Below are 17,511 nucleotides of genomic sequence, written 5' to 3' on the forward strand. Positions count from 1 at the left end.
ATTCCTGGTCAGGATACATGCCCAGGTTGCAGGTTCAATCCCCAGTGGGGTGAGTGTAGGAGGCAGCTGATCAATGATCCTCTCTCATCACTGATGTTTCTATCTCTCTCTCCCTCTCCCTTCCTCTCTGAAATCAAATGCTACCAACTTCTAGGAGCTTCCAAGATTTCTACCAGTTAGAAGGTATCTCTCAAGGACCAAGAGCTGCCCTTGCCACCACCAACATGGAGACGCTGGAATCCCATTCTTAGTGCTGGAATGCCCCAACCTGAAGCTGAAGCTATCCTGGGTACAAATGCTCTAAGCCAGTGGTTCTCAACCTTCTGTCCCTTTAAATACAGTTCCTCATGTTGTGACCCAACCATAAAATTATTTTCATTGCTACTTCATAACTGTAATGTTGCTACTGTTATGAATAGTAATGTAAATATCTGATATGCAGGATGGTCTTAGGCGACCCCTGTGAAAGGGTCATTCGACCGCCAAAGGGGTTGCGACCCACAGGTTGAGAACCGTTGCCCTAGGCCATGACAGTGTATGCTCTGGTAGTGGTGTCTTACTTCCTCATTACAAAGGAATCATTTATGATGCTATTGGTGAACCTCCAAGTGCTGGCTCTATGACTGATAAACATGGCATCAGACACCACTCGCTTTCTTGGCCTACAGCAGTGATGGCGAACCTATGACACACGTGTCAGAGGTGACACGCAAACTCATTTTTTTGGTTGAATTTTCTTTGTTAAATGGCATTTAAATATATAAAATAAATATCAAAATATAAATCTTTGTTTTACTATGGTTGCAAATATCAACAAATTTCTATATGTGACACGGCACCAGAGTTAAGTTAGGGTTTTTCAAAATGCTGACACGTCGAGCTCAAAAGGTTCGCCATCACTGGCCTACAGGGTAAATGGACAATATATTATGGTAGGACTCACATCCAGCTTCCTGTTTACAATGGGAGGTTTAGGTTTCATAATCCTAGACCAATACAATGCTCCAAACATTCCAAAACTCAATAGATTTCTTTTTCTATTCACTGGATTTATCTCTGTCGTACTGAGTTTTTTCATGGCTAGAGTATCAGAATGAAACTGCCGGGCTATCTGATGGGCAGCATGCTTTTTGAGAAGAAATCTGTGGATACTGGATGTGTTCCTGTTAATGAAGTTTTAAAGGCTGTACCAAACCTCTGATATGAAATATGGAAAAGGATGAAAAGCATCAGAGAAGAAGCATTTAGTAGAAACATGGGAGCATATTAAGGCTCAGACTACAGTATCTTCTTGGTATCAGAGACAAATATATCACAGTGGTTTTTTTCCTGCTGACCTACATTGATATACCAATGATGTTAAGTGCCATTTTCTTCTCAGTTTTTAATTTCTTAAAGAAAATATACTCCATTTCTACACCTATAATATTAAATAGTGATTATTTTTTTACAACCCTCAACATTTTTTGGAGATGACATTTCTTTCAGAAATTAATGTAAAATCAGGAAGCAAGATCTATAAGCTGAGAACTCAGGACAGCTTATCAGCTTTACCTGTGGTGCTTTGCCTTTAAAGAGTATGTGACAGTACATTACTTCAGATGTGTATGTAAAACTGTTTCCTAAACAGGTGTATGAAAGGAACAGAAATAAAGAATTTTTATAACTGTAGCGTTTAACATTCAACCCTATACGATGGGTACTGATACACCTATATTTCTGTCATTCATTCTGCCAGGCCTATTACAATGACACAAGGAAAACAGGGATAAGTAGCACACTGTCCCCTAGCTTATATGGTCTCTATACCAGTGATTTTCAATCTTTTTCATCTCATGTCACATATAAACTAATTACTAAAATTCTGAGGCACACCAAAAAATATATTTTTTGCCGATCTGACAAAAAAAGGGTATAGTTTTTATCCATTCACACTGAATGACTACTGTTGTGCTGGATGTCATTTTTTTTATTTGATAATCTAAGGGAAAAGAGGTTGATGCCGCCCTGACTAAACAGTCAGGTGTTGAATGTTTAAAAATTCTTGCAGCACACTGGTTGAAAATTGCTGTTCTATACTATAAATGAGAGGAGTTTTGGGTGTGATGGAACACCAAAATACAACTATAAAAGTAGAAGCAAAATACAAAGATCAAAATAAATTCTGCTTATGGAGCAATCAGGGAAAACTTTGTTGAGGAGGTAGCAATTGAACTGTATGAAAGATGAGTAGGAGTTTGTCACATAAAGAGGAAAGTGAGTTGCCCAGCCAGTGTGACTCAGTGGTTAAGCATTGACCCCATGAACCAAGAGGTCACAAGTTCCATTCCTGGTCAGGGCACATGCCTGGGTTCTGGGCTCAGTCCCCAGTAGGCAGCATGCAGGAGGCAGCCAAGCAATATTTCTCTCTCATCAATGTTTCTATCTCTCTATCCCTTCTCCCTTCCTCTCTCTCTAAAAATCAATAAAAACATTAAAAAAAGGGGGGAGTTACTAGAACTTTCTATTCCGAGGGAATTGCTAAAACAAAGTCATTCCACTGAGCAGGAGCACAAGGAAACAGTGGGTGTTAAACACCAGGCAGCTGACAGAAGGCAGCAAAATGAGGTGGCACCAGACTATATGAACCCTGTAGCCAAGTCCAGTATTGAGATTTTATCCTTTCCAACCTGGGGTGAGGGTAAAGAGGCAGCGATTTAAAGACATCTAATCTCCCTTATTTAGTTGTCCTACTTAGAGCAAGTCTCCTCAAAAAACGTGGAAAACATGTCCAATCCCAGATTGCGCCTATTGTACTGGCATTATAAGAATTTCAGAGTGAGGAGAAGGGCAACAGTGAGAGAAAAACAAAAGATAAAGGATGGAGGAGGGGTGATGCAGAAGGGAAAGGTAGTAAGGCTCAAGGAGGAAGAAGCCTGAGGGGAGGGAACAGAAGAGGGAAAGAAGCAAGGAAAGCACAAGGCGGGACAGATCTAGCTTGGCATCAAAGCTCCATCTGCTTAGCTGTCTTCTACATCTTTCTAGGTAGAAAAAATGAGGTCAATCTGACGCTAGTGACAGAAATAGACCCTTTGCACCAAGATGAGGCTGAGCATTCTACTAACTGCCACCTCTACCGTCCCTTTGCTCACAATGATGCGACTGTTTCTAGAAGTGAAGTTCACCATCCCAAAGTAAGCCAGGGAAGCCCCTTACCCCATACCACTGGAGCATGTGAGGCAGGAGTACCAAAGGTATGGAGTTTAAAGTGGGGCCTGCCCAGGACCTATGCCTGCTGCTTAGGGTCCTAGAGAAAAACTCTACTTCCTTCTCTGGACCTTAGTTTATCTGCAAAACAAGAGGAGCAAATGAGAAGCTAAGGGCTGAGATTGCCTGTAAGTTTAGTAGTTGCTTCCAACAGATGGTGATGTTTAATGTGGGAATTATCCTAACCTTTCAACTCTTAACTTCACTCTTTCCACTCCGAGCTATATGGCCAGTCTAAAGCTAGAGAGGAGCCAGGCCCAGAATGGCAGCCATCCCCGATACCATCATCCATTTGGCCCTGTCCAAAGTCTAGGCAGGAGCCCAGACCTGTTTATTTCATAGGTCACGAACAGATGCTCAGGCACAAAGATGTGTTTTGTCTGACTCACACAAGTTTATTTAAAAACCTCTTAAGGCCCTAGCAGGTTTGGCTCAGTAGATAGAGCATCGGCCTGCAGACTGAAGGGTCATGGGTTCAATTTCAGTCAAGGGCACATGCCCTGGTTGTGGGCTCAATACCCAGTGGGGGGTGTGCAGGAGGCAGCCAATCAGTGATTCTCTCTCATCATTGATGTTTCTATCTCTCTCTCCCTCTCCCTGCCTCTCTGAAATCAATAAAAATATATTAAAAAATAATAATAAAAATAAAAACTATTAAGCCATAGCCAATCTGGCTCAGTGGTTGGAGTGTTGGCCCGAAGACCGAAAGGTCACAGGTTAGATTCCTCAAGGGCATGTACCTCGGTTCCCCAGCCTGGGTAAGGGTGAGAGGGGGAGGCAACCAATCAGTGTGTCTCTCTCACATCAATGTTTCTCTCTCTCTCCCCCACTTCCCTCCCTTCCCTTCTCTCTAAAAAATCAATGGAAAAAATATCCCTGGGTGAAGATTAAAAATAAATAATAAATAACCCTTAAGTTAATTGCCAACATTTAAAATCAGATCTCATTTTTAAATTTCTAGCTTTTCTTAAAAATACTATAATCCTGTAATTTATTTGATGCTTTCTTATTAAACTCACGCTAATATTATCCATTCCATAACATGATAAGAGTAAATTTTTAAATTACTAGTTATAATATTTAAACCAATCCAACTTCAAAAAATCTGAGTACACTGACACTTTAGGAAGATATGTTTTATCTTGTGACTTCATGTATCATATGATATGCAGCCATGTACCCCAGTTTTAGAAACTCCAACAGTTTATCTAGTCACTCAAAAAAATACTTAGGTCCTATGGTAGGCACTAGGGTAACATTTATTAACAGGACAAACATGGTTCCTCCGTGGAGCTTATGGTCCAGTGGGCTATAATAGAAAGAAGCCATACAGAAGATGAAGCACAAAGAAACACTAAACTGAGGATCCTGAGTTTATTTCACAACATAGTGACCCCTTAGGCAAGTTGTTTAACCTCTCTGGACCTCTGCTTCCTTGTCTGCCAAAGGAAAAGACTTAATTAGGCAGTTGCTCCAAAACAGTCCTTTCCAGTACAAAATTCTACTAGCATCACAAGATTTTAGACCAATACCATTTTTTGAGTTCCTAATACTTATTAGTTCCCTCCTTTTATCTGGAAAATAATGATCAGTTGTCATGAAAATTACCATGGTGCTCCACATTCTATATGACGATATTATAGTAATCACAAGAAGCCAAAGGGAACAGGCAGCAAAAAAAGAGTTGGTTACTTACTCAGAAAGTCAGCTACTTTCAGCAAATAGAAGCTGCTGTTCATTTGAGCTGGGGAGGGGGTGGGGGGTTAAAAAGATTAGGTACAGACTCCTAAGTAAAACAGTTTTGATTTGTATTATATGTCATGATTTCTTTCATGAGGCATCAGACCCACTTTCCCCCAGCTTGTGGGTGTTAGAGGCTGCTAAAAAATGCCAATTTTACAAAGCCAAGGTTCACTGAGCCTTGACTAGTTTGTTGTCCTTGTGAAGTTCTAAAACAAGCCAAGAAAGACTTACTAGTCAACAGGGGCACCAAAAGTTCATAGTAAAATGAAGATAATTCATCTAGTCCCAGGAGACTAAGAGCACTGCATTGTAACTGGGTAAAGTCCCTTAAACGTTAGCAAGTTCCATTTAGAGTCCCCACCCCGAACAAGCAGGTAGCAAAACTTAGTACAGCTGACCAAGTGTTTCAAAGAAAAAAAATGGCAAACGGTACTGGGCTTGGATATCAAAGAAGCATACGAAATGGTGTGGACCTTGATAAACTTGAGAACAAATATGCTCTGCCTAAAGAAGCCAACCAATGAGGAAGTAGTATGCGGAATAAAGAAGAGAAATGAAGAATGTGATTCTGTAAACTCAAGCATTTTACCAAATTAGGCTGGTACTCTAAAGGCCTCCCCAAAGATCAGAGCCATGTGCCCAGTGTCAAAAAAAAAAAAGCCAAGCTACAGGCTTCTTGAATGTGAACAGGCCGGTGCACAAGGAGTCGTAATACAGGGAATCCCTGGGTGGAGGGCTCAGGGAGTGAAGCCTTCTGTAAAATAGCTAGGGACTATTCCCACTCCTGTGAATAGGAAAATTGCTCATGGTCAGCATCAGCCTCCAGCCCTAGCTACTTCCAAAAAAATCCTCCACCTTCTTCAGGATAGTTCAGTCACCCTTATAGCCCACCTGCCAAGGCCTCTGATCTCATACACAGTATCTCCACTGAAAGCCCCAATCTCCCCAGACTGGGGTCCAACTCAAAAGCACTGCATGGCAAACAAAACAGGTAATGCAGGCCAGACACAACCCAAGGGGCTGCCAGTTTGCAACCTCTGATCTTGCGGGTAAGATTCTCAGAAAAGATCTTGAACTGAAAGCATTTAGGAGTCTCCTAAGGACTCTAATTTTGGTTAGAGGAACTGCTTTTCCAAGGAGCTATCCAGGGTCCTGTATCACTTGTATCCTGACCTTTAGGAACCATGATTCCACAGCCTTCTTCTCTGGTTTGATCCACTGTCAAAGTTATTTTTTTTTTTAATATTTTTATTGATTTCAGAGAGGAAAAGAGAGGGGGAGAGATAGAAACATCAATCATTGAACGGCTGCCTCCTGCATGCCCCACACTGGGGAGCAAGCCTGCAACCTGGGCATGTACCCTTGACCGCAATCGAACCTGGGACCCTTCAGTCCACAGGCCAATGCTCTATCCACTAAGCCAAACTGGCTAGGACCAAAATATATTTTTTTTTAAGAAGAAAGATATAAAGAAGACATTAGGTATCTATTATATGCAAAGCACTGTAGGGATACAAATGCCTGAACCTTCTCTTGACTTTTGACTTTAGTAGTTGTATGTTAGCTAGACCCCAGTGCCACCTGCCTGTCACCCAAATTACTATAAACCCAAAACACTGCTCTGCTTGACTTCACTCCTATATACCACATTCATTTTAATGTCTTGGCTAACCAGTAACTTAAAGGTTCAGCAGCTTGGTTTCCCCCGAAAAGGATACCATTAAACTCTTCTCCCTGGACTCCACAACTAAAAGTTCCTTTTCTTTACAAAAGAGCATACATAATTGCCCTAATACAGTCAGATGTCCTTAGGAGTAAACAGTACAATGATAAACCTATGCTTTCCCCTGAATCAAGATAGCATTCCCCATGCTTCACTCCATCATTATCCTATCATCTCCAGATTCCCTCAGCATTTCCATAAAATCAGTAACACCTTTGCCAAACAGAAAACTTATTGCCCTTGAAATATTAACTCAGTCCAAGGAGAAAAGGTTTATTGCTGGGAAAACTTTGTTTTTTATTTACCAGGTCCTCAAGCTAGATTTATGAGCAGGGAGAACACAACAAAAACAGTTTTTAGGAAGAGGTGCTTGGTTGCAGTGAGTAGTATGGCATAAAAGAAATCAAGACAGGATGCAGGGAGGCTAGTAGGGAAGCCTGTATGGGAAAATTAATGGTCCTATAGTCTCATTATGGCCAATATGGGCTCCATGTCTAAAACTAGGTATGATCCCACAGTCCCTGTCTGACCAAATTCTCCTTGAAGACAGTCTTATGCACATGAATATCAGTACCATGCCATGGTAGGCACTCAAATGGTCAGACACATAGAATACTATTCCTGTAAGAACTCTCAGTGTACACATCATAGAAACTAAGGCCCAGAAAACTTAAAATGATTTGCCCAAGCTCACAGAATAGGTGAGTGGTGAAAAGGAAAAATCAAAGGCTTTGGAGATAAGATCTGTGTTGAAATCCAAGATTGCTGTGAGGCCTTAGGCAAGTCATCCAACCATTCTCAGTCTGTTTTCTCATCTGCAAAATTTCCATGAGAATTAAAAGATATTGACCTGTAGCTACCACCACCAATTTTCAGGAAACATTAAACACACCAAGATGCAACGAGCAAAATTCAGAACATGGAAAACTCTACAGGAAAAATGACCAGTTTCTTCAATAAATAAAAGGGAAGAAAATAAACTTATAAATTAAAAGAAATTTAAAAGCTCTAACAACCAACTATGTGTGTAAAGCTTACATGAATCCTAATCAAACAAACTATAAAAATAAGAGTATGACATTTATGAGACAACTGGAAATTTGAACACAATCTGAATTTTGATGGTATTATGGAATTGTTAAATTTTATAAGGTGTGATCATGGCATTGTGATTATGTTTTTTAGTCATCTTTTAGAAATACAGTAGGAAATATCCTATATAATAATCCTATATAATAAAAGGCTAATATGCAAATCGACTGAACAGCAGCCCGTCCAGTCGCTATGACACGCACTGACCACCAGGAGGCAGATGGTCAACACAGGAGCACTGCCCAGCCAGAAGCTGGGCTCATGGCTGGCGAGCACAGTGGCAGTGGCAGGAGCCTCTCCCGCCTCCATGGCAGTGCTAAGAATGTCTGACTGACGGCTCCCAGACTGCGAGAGGGTGTAGGCTGGGCTGAGGGACGCCCACCCCCCAAGTGCATGAATTTCGTGCACCAGGCCTCTAGTTTAAAGATAAAGTGATGGCTGAGATTTTCTTCAAAGCACAGGATGAGAAGAAGGTCTGGGTATAAATGAAGTAAGATTGGGAACTGATAACTGTTGAAGCTGAGTGATGCTTCATTAACCTATTCTGCCTACTTTATATATGTTTGAAGTTTTCCCTATTAAAAATAAAGAAGAGCCGAAACCAGTTTGGCTCAGTGGATAGAGTGTCGGCCTGCGCACTGAAAGGTCCCAGGTTCGATTCCGGTCAAGGGTATGTACCTGGGTTGCAGGCACATCCCCAGTAGGAGATGTGCAGGAGGCAGCTGATCGATGTTTCTCTCTCATCGATGTTTCTAACTCTCTATCTCTCTCTCCCTTCCTCTCTGTAAAAAATCAATAAAATATATTTTAAAAAATAAAAAATAAAGAAGAATTGGTTGGGTTCAAATCCTAGCAATTAGGTTCAAATCCTAGCAATTCCATTTACTAGCAGTGTGACTATGGGCATATTTCTTAACTTCCTTATTTCTTAGTTCCCTATCTATATGGTAAGGATCAACAGAATCTAATTCTTAGGGTTGAGGTGAGAATAAACATGATTTTAATATAAAGATGTATATAATACATAAGATTTTTATATATAAATATACTTATAAATTTACAGACATAATATATTTTAAATAAAATGTATATATAATATAGTAACCTTCAGTATGAATCAGCTCTATTAGTATGAACACAAGGTACTATGATATCTTGACGGAGTAGGCACTCAATTCATGGTAGCTACCCTATAAAATAATCCTATATAATAAAAGGCTAATATGCAAATTATCCCCTCAGGAGTTCGACAGACTGGGAGTTCAACCGCTCACTATGATGTTGAACTCCCGGGGGTGGCGTGAAATGAGGAAGGCCCCGGCCAGCAGCCAGGGGAAGGAAGGCTCCTATTGGCACTGATCGCTGGCCAGGCCTAGGGACCCTACCCGTGCACAAATTTTGTGCACCGGGCCCTCTAGTTATTAATATGAAAGGCAAAGTTAGGTGTAGAACCTAGGACAGATTTTTTAATCAAGTACTTGACTAGTATCCTCAACAGAAAGCCTAGATACCCTCTGGTGAATGGCAGCTCTAACCCCCACCCCCCACCCCCCACCCACACATTCCTGCAGGTCTTTCCTGACAAATACCCTAGGACCTGACACAGGATCAGGAGCTAACTAATGTTTAACATGAAAGTGACGTTCTCTGGGAGCAAACAGGGCCACCTTATTTCCCCCAACCAGGTAATTTAAGGTACATATTCTAATATTTGCTGACAGAACAAAGGAATTAGGCTCTAAGACATGATCAATATTCATGCCAGCCTTCAAAATGATTTGGTAAAACTACAGAAAATAAACACCCTGCTAGAGTCCACCCGGCAGGATAAAAGCTGACAAAGAAATGGCAATTTTTCCCTGAACAAACACACATGTAATAGATGAGCTCTGAAAGACTAAGCTCTTTAGGTCTTGGCATTCCCTCCCTCCCCTTTCATTTTAAAAAGAAGACAAACTCTCTTTTGACACACTTCAAGTATGACTGTTTGCTGGATTAATTTCTTCCCTGAAATGATGTAATTATAGGCAAACTTATTCTCAAATTCTATCCAGTTTAAATACAAATTGGCTTGGGAACAGTATGACCTTTTCCACCTGCTCCAAGAGGCTATGAGAAGGCATCATCCACCCCTAAAGTATGGGTCACATACTCCCCCCTGCTCATTAGCAGGAATATATCATCTAGTCATTCATTTGTGTTTCTGCTCAGTTGTTCCCATTGCACAGAATGTCCTCTCTCCATCTCTGCAATCTAAATCTCCTGTGTACATATCTTCTGGAAAAAAAGGAAGGTAGGTGAGAAGCAGAGCAACTAAGAAAAGATATCTGGGTGTTGCTTCTGGGTAGTCCAGAAGATATAGTCCAGACACAGAAATATTGGTGTTTCATAATTTATAAGCACAAGTCCAGGCAGAATATTAGAAATTTGGATGGCCTGGATGATATACAGTCACTATGCTAATCCTACAAGGCCCAGCTCAAATACTCACTCCTACATAAATGTTCCCTGGGCACCATATCCCAACAAATGAAGCAATCCCTCCCTCTCTGAACTCCCCAATCACTTTACTCATTTATTGTACTGCTACCTGAGAATTCACATTATGGTTCTTTAAAATCACTTCTATAACTATACACCAACCAGAACGGTTTACAATGAAAAAAGATAGACAATGCTAAGTGTTGACAAGGACATGGAGCACCAGGAATTCTCTTACACACAGCTGACAAGAGTGTAATCTGGTATACCTTTGCCAATAACTACTAAAGCTAAACATACACCTAACTACCCGATCACTGACTATGAGGTCGGAGAACACTCACTTACTGTTCCCACTAAACAGTTTGCCTACAGTGTTATGCTCCAACACTGCCGTGTCTAAATGCTTCCATCATTCTTTCTTTCAGTCCTAGAGGCTGGTTTAGACCACTCTTCACCTCACTCCAGCCCAGAAAGTTCTCCTATGGAAAACTCTGCCATTTACCTACACCCTTTGACAAATGACTCATGGATTCTTCACATATAAATTACATCATCTGATTTTATAATATAGTTTTAGTAACCTTATTAACTTGCTCCTCACAATAACACTGTGCGGAAGGCAAGATACAGACTATTAATCCCATTTTATAGATGAGAAAATCCAGTATACCTGGCCAAATTAGTTCCGGGGCTTCCCAACCAAACCCTCTACACCGGTGGTTCTCAACCTGTGGGTCGCGACCCCTTTGGGTGTTGAACGACCCTTTCACAGGGGTCGCCTAAGACCATCGGAAAACACATATATAATTACATATTGTTTTTGTGATTAATCACTATGCTTTAATTATGTTCAATTTGTAACAATGAAATTGGGGGTCACCACAACATGAGGAACTGTATTAAAGGGTCACGGCATTAGAAAGGTTGAGAACCACCTTACTGTGAGCCACATCTTCATGGTTATCTATTCTCCTCAAAGTCCGTAAGTTCCCTGAAGGTATGAGTGTGCTTTAGACATTTATATCCTTCAGAGCACAAAGGAAGGCACTCAGTGGGCTCCATACAGTTTGGCTAATTTATTTCAATCTTGTCCCCAAACTTTGAGGATGAACAGGCATTATTTCCATTTTTCTAGACCTCATAGGCAATGCCAAATTGTTGGAAGAAAGGATGAACACAACACAGCATCCCAAATTAACATTTCTTTTTAAGGATAGAGACAAGGGAAGAGGAAGAATCTTTAAAGATTAGGGTAAGCTCAACAGTCCCTCACCTTCCTAGGGCTCCATGCTGTGAAGTGTTCAAAAAAGACCATAGGAACGGGCTTCAAGAACCACAATTTAGCCCTAGCCGGTTTGGCTCAGTAGATAGAGAAATGAAATGTTGTGAACTCAAGGGTCCGGGTTTGATTACAGTCAAGGGCACACGCCTGGGTTTAGGGCTTGATCCCCAGTAGGGGGCATGCAGGAGGCAGCCAATCAATGATTCTCTCTCATCATTGATGTTTCTATCTTTCCCTCTCTCTTCCTCTCTGAAATCAGTAAAAATATATTTAAAAAACAAAACAAAATAAAAAAAGAACCACAATTTAGTCCTGGCTGGTGTTGCTCAGTGGTTATAATGTCAGCCCAAGGACGGAAGAGTCTCGGGTTTGATTCCCAGTCCAGGAAATAGACCTGGTTGCAGGTTTGATCCCGGACCCTGGCAGGGCATGTGCGGGAGGCAACCCATTGATGCATCTCTTTCACATCAATGTTTCTTTCTCTCTCATATATATATAAATAATAGGAAATATCCTTGGGGGAGGATTAACAACAACAAAAATTTAAGAACCACAATTTAATCATAATTGATAAGTCACAAATTGATCAAATGCCAGAAACTACACTTCTTATAATTCCACGTGTAAGTAAAATAGTTATTTTATTTTTAAGCTGAATATACTACTTAAAATGATTCCATATAAATTTAATTTTCTTCATTCCTAAATAAAAAGCTAGATAACATTAAATATTTCTGTAATTCAGCCAGAGAACTGATATGAGAATAGTGCAAGTACTAGGCAAATGTTTAAACATCCAAATCTGAATGTTGTCCCCTATCCTAACATTCTTGACTTTATACACTGCATGTTGGACACCTCAGCAAGAGGATAAATATCTAGATAATAGGCAGAAGGGAGAGGGGGAGGGAAAGTCAAAAATAAATCTAAACACTGAAGTCAGAATTCAAACAGGTCTCCTTGCATAGTCACATATCCATCAATTTTGCTATTTCCAGTCTAAACCCTCAACCCAAATATCTGAGGCAGGGAAGCAGGGTTAAGAAGCAGCTTGGATCTCTTGTACTTATCTGTCTCCCTCTCAAGACTGAAAATAATTTGTGGGCAGCAACCATGTCTTGCTTAGTTTTTATGTTCTCCCTAAGGAAAACACATAGTGGGTACTCCAAATTCCTGGGATGAATGGTTGAGCTTAGGAATGGAAAGCAGTTGCACTTCGAAGCATAATCATGTTATAACAGCTAGGCAACCTACTTAGCATGATAACTCTACCTAAAACCCTAATTTTAGTAATTGATGTGAAAATCAATCTAGGGTGAGTCTTTAAGGTCTGAAGAAAAGATATTCTTGTGTTCAACTGATTAAGGCACAGCTATCATTATTGTACTGATAGTACCGTTCCTCAGTGCCAGCTTACAGCTATCTGCAAGAACAAAGTCCCAAAGCTTTAAAATGGTCTATGAAAGCAGGGAACAACATTTGATGTCTCAGTGCAACATGACCATACCTTCCAGAAAAAAAAAAACCAAACCTAGAGAAACAATGAGTTATGGAAATTATACTTTTAAATCTTCTGCTGAGCTTGCTTTATCTCACTAACACAAAGAATTACAAAGGAAACTAGACAAACAAATCAACAAACATCATGCAAACAGTATCTTTAACTAGGCTTAGTAAAATTCTTATTAATAAGACAAATAAACAGGAGACAGCTAAATACCAGATAAATGCCTCTAAAATGAAAGAAACCTAGCCAATAATATTGAGTTTCTAAACCTGGCCTTTAAAAGAGAATACTTACTTAAATAAAGCAATGATTCTTACCTTGACAAACAGAACTAGTATTCGGTCTCTACAGATGGCATTTCAAGGGCCAGGTAAGCTCATTTAGAGATATCTACCTCATAAAGCTAAAACTCTAAGGAAATGCAAATTTCTGGTCTAGTGTTTTTCCAGTCCTGGTACTGTTTGGGAATCTCTATTGGTGTTTTTTACTTTCCCTTTATTATCTGATTTTAAATAGTTTGCTACATATTTAAATGTTGTGGGGGGGGGGGGGTTATAGTCTTGGACTCCAAGTTCGTCCCATGGGACAACAGCTCCAAGTTTATAATGGAACTCAGCAGACAATTTGATAAGTTCATCTCACAAGCAATTTTTCAGCAATCTGTCCATTCTAAAAAGCAATATCCATCTGCTGATATAGTGAAAGGTATCTGTGAACCCAGAATTTAACCCTCTGGGTGTTCTCAATGCTCTAGCAAAGCCCTTTCTTCTTCCAGTGATGAATTCTTCAGCCACTTCCATAAAACCAAAAATTTATACTGTTAAGAGGTAAAAATATCATTCAAGATTATCTAGTCCAACCTCCTTGTTTTACAGACAGGAAGACTGAGATCCTAGAGAGTATTAGGTAATTACAATTAATGTGAGTTTGGCAAGCATCAAAAGCCCACTGAATGCTATTTCCCCCAGTGGAACTGCACTGGGCATATTGGGAGGATGGCCAGATTTGCACCTTGGTCAGTGAAGCACTCCAAATACATGTGTCTGAGCCTCAGAAAATCTGAATAGTCAACCACAAACTCTCTACCCCTACCCCAGCATAGAGAACACGGGCAGAGGACAGCCTATATGGCTCTGGGGATGCAGACTAGAACCTAGGGATAATATCCCATCCTTCTTACCCTCCTTTCAGGAGATAGAGCACATTTATTCACAAGAAGGCCATTATGAAGTGACAGAAAGAAACTAAAACTCAGAAGGAAAAGGAAGGGCTATCAAAACAAGTCAGAAAAGATAACAATGACACTTGGCAGATGCCTGACTCTATTATTCACTTGAGTGAGGAGGGGAACGTGACTAGAGAGAAACCTCCAATCCTTTTCTATCCCCAGCCTCCGCCTTTTGGGCAGTTACAGAATTTCAGGACCTCCCAGATTATTTTATGAGGAAGCAGGCCGAAGAAGAAAAGGGGCTTTGCCAAGCCCATACACTGAGTTAGTAGCAGGGACCAGATCAAATGATCCTTAGGCTCATGGCTAGGCTCACAATTTATCTCACTGCCCCCTCTCTCTAGTCCTCAGAGTCTATGAGCTATACCACATCACAGATCTGAAACTTTCCTTACAGTAGACAGTGGGCAGTTGCAGGACAGCAGGCTAACATTACTGCTGTCATCGTCTCCCTTCCACTTGTACATTTTATACATGAATCTAAAATTGAATAAAACTAGGCTTTTATAGACACTCATGCGAAAACCCTCCTATCTCCACCCTTATCCCCCTACCACAGCCTAAGAAAAAAGAGTAAAAAAGGAAGGAAAGAGAGGAGAGAAGGGGAGGGGAGGGATAGAGAAGGAGAAAAACAATTCCTCCCCAAGAGATATTTTGTCTAAATCATCATCTAGAATCATAAAATGTTATTGCTTAGAAGGGACCCTTGGAGTCATCTTAATCCTTTTCTATCATTATTCAAAAGAATAAGCCTGGATCTTTGCCACCTGACAAAAAGACTGGAGCACAGAGCAGGCTCTCCTGACTCCTGTCCCTAATGAAATCCCTCCTAGTCCCTCCCCATCCTGTCCCAACCTGCTCTGCCCACCCCACTCTCTCCCACCACCACTGTATCTAAGCTACTCAACCCTGCTGCCCTTCTAAATGTGAGCTCCTCAAAAGACCAGTAAAGCTATGTTTCACTGGTCTTTGTCCCCAGCCCAGCAGAGAGTAAACAGAGTTGACTTAGAGAGGTGCACACTGTACATGGAGAACGGTGCCACAGGAAACTGGAGAAAACGCAGGTTTCCTTGGCTTAGCAGATCAGTCTTCAGAGCTGTGCAGGGCCTGGATGTCAGGATCCAATATTTCCATTCTTCCAAAACTAGTGTTTACATCCAGTTTATCCAGGGATAGTTATCCAGTAGTTACCAGATTTGCTGCCTCACTTCTGCTCTCCTGGCCATCCCCACAAAGAACTAGGATCAGCAGTAAAGAGACCCTGATGAGAAACCTCCCCCATCTTTTATGTGCTCTTTCTCCTGTGTCCTCACCTCAATAAACAGCATTCCCATCTAGATGACTTCACCAAGTACAAATCTAGAAGTCATCCCTGATCTCTTCCTTACCATCCACACCAACAATCTTTGATTCTCATTGCTCAATTCCATTTTCTTCCTACATCCCTCTCTCCCCCTGCCACATCCACATCCACTATCTTCATTTGAAACACCATCACCTCTTACTGCAACAGCATAACTCAGCGGTGCTTAACCTGTGGGTCGCAACCCCTTTGGGGGTCGAACGACCCTTTCACAGGGATCACCTAAGACCATCGGAAAACACAAATATAATTACATAGTTTTTGTAATTAATCACTATGCTTTAATTATGTTCAATTTGTAACAATGAAATTGGGGGTCACCACAACATGAGGAACTGTATTAAAGGGTCGCGGCATTAGGAAGGTTGAGAACCACTGGCTGGTCTCTTTGACTATGGTGCTCTACCCCTCAAATCCACTCCCCCAAATAGGTAGCCAAAGTTAACTTTCTAAATGCACTGAAGACCATGGCCCCCCTCACCGTGAAATGAAGTCCAAACTCCTCAACTCAGGCTACAAGGCCCTTTCATAACTTGGCCTCTGCTCTGCCTATCTTGCTAGTCTCATCTCTTGTCACATCCACCCATTTCATGCCTTGTGCTCCACCCAGGAATCCTGAGAAACTTATTTAACCCCAGGGCCTATTTCTTCACCTACACAGTAGAAACTGTACCTCTCAAGGTATGAGAAGAAATGAGTTAACACGAGTTACATGCTTAGAATAGTATCTGGTAGATAAAGGGGCCAAAAGTCTCACCTATTACCTCTACCATCTCTAGACTTGCTATTCCTTCTGCCTAGAACAGTCTTATGTCTCCTCCTTGACTCCCCAATCTCTTTTCCTGAGGTGTAGGCTTAGCCAACTACTCTAAAGCCTTCCCTGACCCTCCAAGGCTGAGTTAGTTGTCACTCCTCTGAGCTTTCATGGTGCTTGTCCCTGTCAAAATACTTTTCACACTGCCTGTTTTCTTGCCTGTATGTCTTCCCCACCAGGCGGTATACACCCAAATCTCTAAGTTTAGTACTACACATAGCATGCTTAACAATTGTTCGGTAAATGAAAATCTTTCCAAGAATGAGATGCCCAATGAAAGGTACCTGCACAATAGGTAGCCAATCTAAATGTTGGCCAGCTGGCTGGCTGGCCTACATGACTCTAAAGCCCCCTGAAATACAAGATGCTATCCAATAAACAAGTCAGAACACTCTGACTTCATTAACACACTTAGGGGGTTGGACTTCAATACGTAGGAAATATTGGGCGATCAGATTTTTTTAAGGAAAGCGCAACATGCTCAGATCTGTTTATTGCCCTATTACCCATCTCTGGAACATACCCCTTCCCTGCTGGTATCAGGACGAAATTCCAACTACTCATCTCAAACATAAACACCACATCCCAACCCAAGTAAAGGCACAGAAACAGAGAATTTTGAGAGGCATTTAACTCCTTCTTAACCACCTGTAAGCAAGGAGGATCCATAAACACCATCTAGAAACCCCCAAAAGCTAATCCCTCTTGTGTGCCTTTATGGAAAGAGGAGAGCGCAAAGAGGGAGCATTTCATCAAGGTAATCCATTTACTTATCCTGAGTAGTTCTGATCTGAACTGCTGTCAGAGCACTGCTATTCATGATCACTGAAGCCCCATATGCCCAGACCTTATAGTCAGAAAGGCAGGTGCAAACAAGCCACGGGTCCTCTTGGTCCTATTTCAAGGGTAGGAGGTCTCCTTGGAAGATACAGAAGGGGTGAGTAGAAATCTCAAAAAACACTTCAGTGATAAGGAAATTCAGAGTTCGGAGAAAAGGAAGTTAACCAGAGGTACACCTGGCCTGGTTCC

The 17,511-nt window shown here is 41.2% G+C and overlaps 1 protein-coding gene and 1 pseudogene across 3 annotated transcripts in view; one reads left to right on the top strand and one right to left on the bottom strand.

The window, feature by feature from the left end:
• LOC118662445 overlaps positions 1-1,550 on the top strand; it is a 34,623-nt pseudogene extending 33,073 nt beyond the window's left edge.
• Positions 1-17,511, bottom strand: part of RALY (RALY heterogeneous nuclear ribonucleoprotein) — an 87,380-nt gene that overhangs the window by 66,449 nt on the left and 3,420 nt on the right. The window lies entirely within an intron of this gene.

The sequence above is a fragment of the Myotis myotis genome, unplaced genomic scaffold, assembly GCF_014108235.1.
Source record: "Myotis myotis isolate mMyoMyo1 unplaced genomic scaffold, mMyoMyo1.p scaffold_m19_p_9, whole genome shotgun sequence".
Taxonomy (NCBI): domain Eukaryota; kingdom Metazoa; phylum Chordata; class Mammalia; order Chiroptera; family Vespertilionidae; genus Myotis; species Myotis myotis.